We start from the raw sequence: 7,936 nt of genomic DNA, 5'->3' as shown, positions 1-7,936 counted from the left end.
TGTACACGACCTCTGTGGGTCCCTACAATGCCAACACATAATCTAAACATGATTTCTAACATGGTTTGTGGTTCAATTCCTCTACTACATGGAGAATGTACAGATAACAACATATTATTCAATTACACAGTTTCATGGAATTTGACCAAGTCACAATTCCTATGGTACACGCCCACACGCCCGTCAACTACCATGTGTGTCACCTCAAGACCGATCACATAACACATAATCCGGGGTTTCATACCCTCATAACCAAATTTAGAACTGTTACTTACCTCAAACCGTGTAATTCTTTAATTTTCTATGCCTTTGCCTCGCGAATCGGCCTCCAAATGCCTCGAATCTAGTCACAAATAATTCGATTCAATCAATACAAATTATAGGAATTAATTCCATATGAAAATACTAATTTTCCAACAAAATCTGAAATTGCACTCAAAATCGTCCGTGGGGTCCACATCTCGGAACCCAACAAAAGTTACAAAATATGAACATCCATTCAACCACGAGTCCAACCATACCAAATTTACCAAATTCCGACATCAACTCGACCTTCGAATCCTCAAATCTTATTTTGAAATCCTTAAGCTCAAATCCTTTAATTTCACCTCAAAAACACGTAATCTAATCGAAATACTCAATGATAATCCAATATTATTAACTACCAATGATCACAAGTGACTTACCTCAATTTTTTCATGAATTCCCTCTGAAAAACTCCCCAAAACCGTGTTGGAAATATCCAAAAATAGCAAAAACTCGGAACCCCTTCGAAATGTATATTGTCGAGGGGTTCCGCACCTGCGACTCACTTAGCCGCTTCTGCGGTCTTGCAGGTGTGAGAAACCAACTACTTCTACAGTTTGCCAAGGCTTTCACTGCCCCCTCTTCTGCGTCCCTAAAGCCGCTTTTTCGGACTCGCATTTGCGAGGCTCAATCCGCTTCTGCGGAGCTTGCGCTTCTGCGCCCGTTCGTCCGCATCTTCGATCACACAAGTGTAGAAATTTTCCCACACTTGCGACCATTGCCTCACAGCCCCTTGCCCGCATCTGCTCTTGCCCATATCGCTTCTGCGAGCTCGCACCTGCAAGCCAATTTCCGTATGTGTGATTGCATCAGAAGGAAGAAAATTTCCAGCTTTGTTCTAAGTTCAAATTTGATCTATTAACCTTCTGAAACTCACCCGAGGCTCCCAGGACCTCAACCAAATATACCAACAAGTCCTAAAACATCATACAAACTTAATCGAGGACTCAAATCACACCAAACAACGCTAAAACAATGAATCATGCCCCAATTCAAGCTTAATGAAACTAAGAATTTTCAACTTTTATATTCGATGCCGAAACCTATCAAATCAAGTCCGATTGACCTCAGATTTTGCACATAATGAACCTATTCTAATTTTCAGAATCGGATTCCGACCCCGATATCAAAAAGTCAACTCCCCGGTCAAACTTTCAAACTTAAATTTCTATTTTAGCCATTTCAAGCCTATTTTAACTACGGAATTCCAAATAATTTTTCGGACACGTTCCTAAGTCCAAAATCACCATACTGAGCTATTTGAATCATCAAAATTTTATTTTGGGGTCGTTTACACATAAGTCGACATCCGGCCAACTATTTCAACTTAGGATTTAAATCTTGGAACGATGTGTTCCAAATTCATTCTAAAACCTCCCCGACAAGTCACATATTTATAATTGAACACAGGATAAGCAGTAAATGGGGGAACAAGGATGTAATACTCAAAACGACTGGTCGGGTCGTTACATTCTCCCCTCTTAAACAAACGTTCGTCCTCGAACGGGTTTAGAATTATACCCGGGGTCTCAAATAGATGTGGGTATTTGCTCTGCATCACCCGCTCAGTCTCCCAAGTAGCTTCTCTGACTGGCTGGCCTCTCCATTGTATTTTCACTGAAGTTATGTTCTTTGATCTCAGGCTCTCAACTTTCGAACCTACCGGTCCAAAATGGCCACCGGCTCCATATCATAAGTCAAATTACCATCTAACTGCACTGTACTGAAATCCAAACATGAGACGGATCTCCGACATACTTCCGGAGCATAGATACATGAAACACTGGATGAACACCTGATAGATTAGGTGGAAATGCAAGTTCATAAGCCATCACTCCAATCTTCTTAAGTATTTCAAAAGGCCCAATATACCTAGGACTCAACTTCCCCTTCATAGGAGAAACTCGGAGTAGTACCTTCTCTCCTACCGTGTAAGTAACATCGCGAACCTTTCGGTCGGCATAACTCTTCTGTCTAGACTGCGCCATGCGAAGTCGATCCTGAATCAATTTAACCTTCTCCAAAGCATCCTGAACCAAATCAGTACCCAATAGCCTAGCCCCACCCGGCTCAAACCAACCCACCAGAGACTGACATCGTCTCCCATATAAAGCCTCATACGGAGCCATCTGAATGCTTGACCGGTAACTGTTGTTGTAGGCAAACTCCGCAAGTGGCAGAAACTGATCCCAAGAACCTCCAAAATCAATGACACAAGCACGTAGCATATCCTCTAATATCTGAATAGTGCGCTCGGGCTGTCCGTCCGTCTGAGGGTGAAATGTTGTACTCAACTGAACCTGTGTACCCAATTTTTGCTGCACTGCTCTCCAAAACTGTGATGTAAATTGCGTGCCCAGATCTGAAATGATGGACATTGGCACACCATGTAGGCGAACAATCTCGCGGATATAAATATCAGCCAATCACTCTGAAGAATAAGTAGTACCGATTGGAATAAAATGCGCAGACTTGGTCAACCAATCCACAATTACCCAAACAACATCAAACTTTCTCAAAGTCCGTGGGAGTCCAACTACGAAGTCCATGGTAATACGCTCCCATTTCCATTCCGAAATTTCAAGTCTCTGAAGCAATCTGCCCGATCTCTGATGTTCGTACTTCACCTGTTGAAAATTTAAACACTGAGCTACATACCCAACTATATCTTTCTTTCTTTTTCTCCACTAATAGTGTTGCCTCAAATCCTGGTACATTTTAGTGGCACCCGGATGAATGGAATACCGCGAACTGTGGGCTTCTTCAAGAATCAATTCATGCAACCCATCTACATTTGGCACACAAATCCGACCTTGCATCCTCAATATCCCATCATCCCCAATAGTAACATCCTTGGTATCACCGTGTTGAAGTGAATCCTTTAGGACAAGCAAATGGGGATCATCATATTGGCGTTCTCTGATGCGGTCATATAAAGAAGACTGAGAAACCACACAAGCTAGAACCCGATTGGGCTCCGAAACATCTAATCTCACGAACTGATTGGCCAAGGCATGAACATAAACTGCAAGAGGCCTTTCACCAACATGGATGAATGCAAGGCTGCCCATACTCACCACCTTTCTACTCAAGGCATCGGCCACCACATTGGCCTTCCCGAGATGATACAAAATAGTGATATCATAGTCCTTTAGTAGTTCCAACCATCTCCTCTGCCTCAAATTTAGATCCTTCTGTTTGATAAGTGTTGAAGACTCCGATGATCTATAAATACCTCACAAGACACACCGTAAAGATAGTGCCTCCAAATCTTCAATGCATAAACAATAGTTGCCAACTCCAAATCATGAACAGGGTAGTTCTTTTCATGTGGCTTCAACTGACGCAAAGCATAAGCAATCACTCTACCCTTCTGCATTAAGACACACCCAATATCAATTCGAGAAGCATCACAATACACTATATAAGAGCCTGAAGCTCAAGGCAAAACTAGAACTGGAGTTGTGGTCAAGGCAGTCTTGAGCTTCTGAAAGCCCTCTTCACACTCATTCGACCACCTGAATGGAGCACCTTTCTGAGCTAATTTAGTCAAAGGCGATGTAATAGACGAGAAACCCTCCACGAAGCGACGATAATAACCGGCCAAACCGAGAAAATTTCAAATCTCAGTAGCTGAAGATGGCCTGGGCCAACTCTAAACTGCCTCTATCTTCTTCGGATCCACCTTAATTCTCTCACCGGACATTATGTGTCCCCAGAATGCCACCGAACTAACCTAGAACTCACACTTAGAGAATTTGGTAAAAATTTTCTCCTCCCTCAGCCTCTGTAATACAATGCTCAAGTATTGTGCATATTTCTCCTGGCTACGTGAGTACACCAGGATATCATCAATAAATACTACGATAAACAAATCAAAATACGGCTGGAATACACTATTCACCAAGTGCATGAATGCTGCTGGAGCATTGGTCAGCCCAAAAGATATCACGAGAAATTCATAGTGACCATAACGGGTCCTAAATGTCGTCTTTAGAATATTCGAATCCTGAATTTTCAACTGGTGATACCCGGATCTCAAATCAATTTTGAAGAATACCCTCGCTCCCTGAAGCCGGTCAAACAAATCATGAATGCAATGGATACTTATTCTTGATTGTAACTTTGTTCAACTGTTTGTAGTCGATGCACATCCACATAGTAACATCTTTCTTTTTCACAAACAGAATTGGTGCACCCCAAGGCAACACACTAGGCTTAATAAACCCCTTATTAAGGAGTTCCTGAAGCTGCTGTTTCAATTCTTTCAACTCAGCTGGTGCCATACGATACAGGGGAATAATAATGGGCTGAGTGCACGACACCAAGTCAATACCGAAATCAATATCCCTATCGGGTGGCATACTCTGCAGGTCTGCAGGAAATACATCCGAAAAGTCTCACACTACTTGTACAGAATCAATAGTAGGAGTGCCTGTATCAACATCTCTCACAAAGGCCAAATAGGACAAACACCCCTTCCCAACCATACGTTGGGCCTTCAAATAAGAGATTACCCTGATAAGAACATAATCTAGAGAACCTCTTTATTCGAGCTTTGGTAACCCCGGCATCGCCAATGTCACAGTTTTTGCGTGACAGTCCAGAATAGCATGACATGGAGACAGCCAATCCATACCCAAGATTACATCGAAATCAACCATACTGAGTAATAAAAGATCAACTCTAGTCTCTAGTCCCTCAATAGTTATCACACACGACTGATGCACACGGTCCACAATAATAGTATCGCCCACCGGCGTAGATACATGAACAGGTGAAACTAAGGACTCACGGGGCATATCCAGATAAGGAGTAAAGTACAATGAAACATACGAATAAGTAGAACCAGGGTCAAATAATACAAAAGCTTCCTTGTGGCACACTGAGACAATATATGTGATCACTGCATCTGAAGCAACAACATCTGGCCTGGCAGGAAAAGCATAAAATCGGGCCTGACCGCCACCTGATCGGCCTCCCCCTCTTTAGCGACCCCTAGCTGACTGGGTCCCACCCCGAGCTAGCTGGGTGGGTGGTGTAACTGCTGGTGATGGTGCCATCGATCGAGAACTCTGTTGTGGAGCCCCACTCAACAACATAGGGCAATCTCTTTTGATATGACCAAAGTCTCTGCACTCAAAACAACCCCTCCTCTGACGGAACTGCTTCTTCTGATAACTCGAGGAATTACATATAGAAGCCTGAGCGAACGAGGCATGGTGAGAACTCTGTGCTGGTATTGATTGGCCTGAGTAAGAACTGTAAGAACCGTGGCTAGCTGGTGCACCATGATGAGTTGGACGAGTCGTCTAAGCCGGCCTATAAGGGCGACCCCTACTGTGGTAGGACTGCCCCCAGAAGGTACCCCACCAAAATCGCCCGAACCTCGAGGCCTCTTGGACTCCCTCTCACCACGCTCCTGGCTATGGACCACCTCTATCTGCCGAGCAATGTCAACAACCTCCTCAAAAGTGGCACCAGACACCCTCTCCCTAGTCATAAGTAACTGTATCTTATATGTGAGGCCATCAATGAACCTCCTAATCCTCTCCCTATCAATGGGAACCAACCAAACTGTGTGACGAGCCAACTCAGAAAATCTTATTTCGTACTGGGTCACAGACATGCCATCCTGCCGAAGTTGCTCAAACTGTCTGCGCAGCTCCTCCTTGTGAGACTGCGGCACGAACTTCTTCAAAAAGAGAACGGAGAACTCCTGACATGTAAGTGGTGCTGCACCGACCGGCATGCGCCTCTCATAAGCCTCCCGCCATCTGAAGGCAGCCCCAGAAAACTGAAAAGTAGTGAACAAGACCCCATTGGTCTCCAGAATACCTGTTGTCCGAAGCATCAGCTAGCACTAATCTAGAAAACCCTGAGCATCCTCTGACTCAGCACCGCTAAATGATGGAGGTCGAAGCCTCCCAAATCTCTCAAGTCTCCTCTGCTCATCATCTGCCATAACGGGGACTACCGAGACTTGAGCAGTTGCAACCGGCTGGGCTGGTAATGCCCCCTGTATCTAAAATCCCTGCACTACCTGCTCTAGAGTACGGGAAAAGGGGGTATGAGTACCTCCTGAAGGCCTGGAATCACAATGGGAACAACTGGTGCCTGATCTAGTCCCACCGGCTCAACTATATCTAGAATCTGCTCCTGAGTTGGAGCAGCTGGTGGTGCTACAGGTGCTTCTCCAACTGTTGTATGAGCTACACCTCGACCTCTACCTCGGGCCCGACCTGTCGCGGCCCTAACTGGTGGTACTGGTGGCTGACCGTCTGATCTGGTAGTACGTGTCCTCGCCATCTGTGAGAGAATAGAATAATAGAAATTTAGTTTCTAAAATCAACAAATTCGCACGACAGGATACAAGAAAGTGAAATTTTCCTAAGGGTTCGGCAGCATCTCGAAGATAAGTACAGGCGTCTCTGTACCGATCCGCAAGACTCTACTAAACCTGCTCATGACTCATGAGACCTATGTAACCTAGGCTCTTATACCAACTTGTCACGACCCAAAAGCACGCATGTCGTGATGACGCATATCTCAATATTAGGCAAGTCGACAACCTCAATAAACCACAATTTCTTTTAAGTTTGAAAACATAATATTTAAATTCAATATCAAAAATCTCACCAATACCGACATAAAACACTCCCAAAACCCGGTGTCACTGAGTACATGAGTATATAAATGATAACAAAGTCTGACTGATAAAAATACTGTCTGAAAATATAGAACAGTACAAAAACTGAAATGAAAGAGAGTCAAGGTCTGCGGACGTCAAGCAACTACCTCGATAATCTCTAACAGATAAAGCTCCAAAAAACTAGCAATCACCGTATCCGGAAGCACCTGGATCTGCACACGAGGTGCATGGTGTAGTATGAGTACAACCAACTCAGAAAGTATCAATACCAAATAAAGAACTGAAAGTAGTGACGAGCTTCACAATTAAGTCCAATTACAGTAATTTCCAACATAAAAAGTTAGGCATGCTTTCAAGTTCGACAATTAAGGCCAAAACAGTAATTTCACGTCAAGTTCAACTGGAACAGAAGATAATATCTCTCAGAAATTTCCAAAACGGTGATATATGACAACTGAAGTACAATCGTAATGAAATCAATGCATCCTCTCAGAGCAACAGTCACTCCAACCGCATGATCACTCTTCACTCGGCACTCGGCACTCGGCACTCGACACTCAGCACTCGCACTCAGTAGGTACATGCGCTCACTGGGGGTGTGTATAGACTCCGGAGGGGCTCCTTAAGCCCAAGCACTATAATCTACACGGACAACTCATGTGTTGCACGGACAACTCACGTATTGCACGGATAACTCACGTGTTGCGCGGATAACTCACGTACTATAGTATAATATCTGGATCCGCACGGACAACTCACGTGCTATAGTATAATATCTGGATCCACATGGACAACTCACGTGCTATAGTATAATATCTGGATCCGCACAGACAACTCACGTGTTGCACGGACAACTCGCGTGCTATAGTATCAATATCTCACAATCAGACCCTCGACCTCACTCAGTCATAAATCTTTCCAATCTCTCGGGCTCTCGGTAATCATGAAAATCAGCCCCAACAGACATGACATAATGTA

Source organism: Nicotiana tabacum, chromosome 19 (genome assembly GCF_000715075.1).
Source record: "Nicotiana tabacum cultivar K326 chromosome 19, ASM71507v2, whole genome shotgun sequence".
Classification (NCBI taxonomy): Eukaryota; Viridiplantae; Streptophyta; class Magnoliopsida; order Solanales; family Solanaceae; genus Nicotiana; species Nicotiana tabacum.
Note: the sequence above shows the minus strand (reverse complement) of the source record.